Below are 261 nucleotides of genomic sequence, written 5' to 3'. Positions count from 1 at the left end.
CCTACTTACGCGTGATTCACAGTGTTCACGACCTGATGATCTTAAATCGGAGGTGCTGACGCCGTAGAGTCCTGGGAGTGGGAGGTGGGCGGGTGTGACTGGGATGAGGTTTCAGCTCTGCTCTGCTTCTGGACCCCCACACTGTCTGGGCCACACGTGTACCGTGTCAGTGTGGGTCCCTCTGAAGCACAGGGAGGAGGATCTGATTCATTAGAAAGGTTCCTGGGAAGAACTAGCGGAGGGGTGGGGCAGTGGGACAGG

This window comes from Aethalodelphis obliquidens, unplaced genomic scaffold (assembly GCF_003676395.1).
Source record: "Aethalodelphis obliquidens isolate GAN/ISIS:26980383/991018 unplaced genomic scaffold, ASM367639v1 scaffold20, whole genome shotgun sequence".
Taxonomy (NCBI): domain Eukaryota; kingdom Metazoa; phylum Chordata; class Mammalia; order Artiodactyla; family Delphinidae; genus Aethalodelphis; species Aethalodelphis obliquidens.
Note: the sequence above shows the minus strand (reverse complement) of the source record.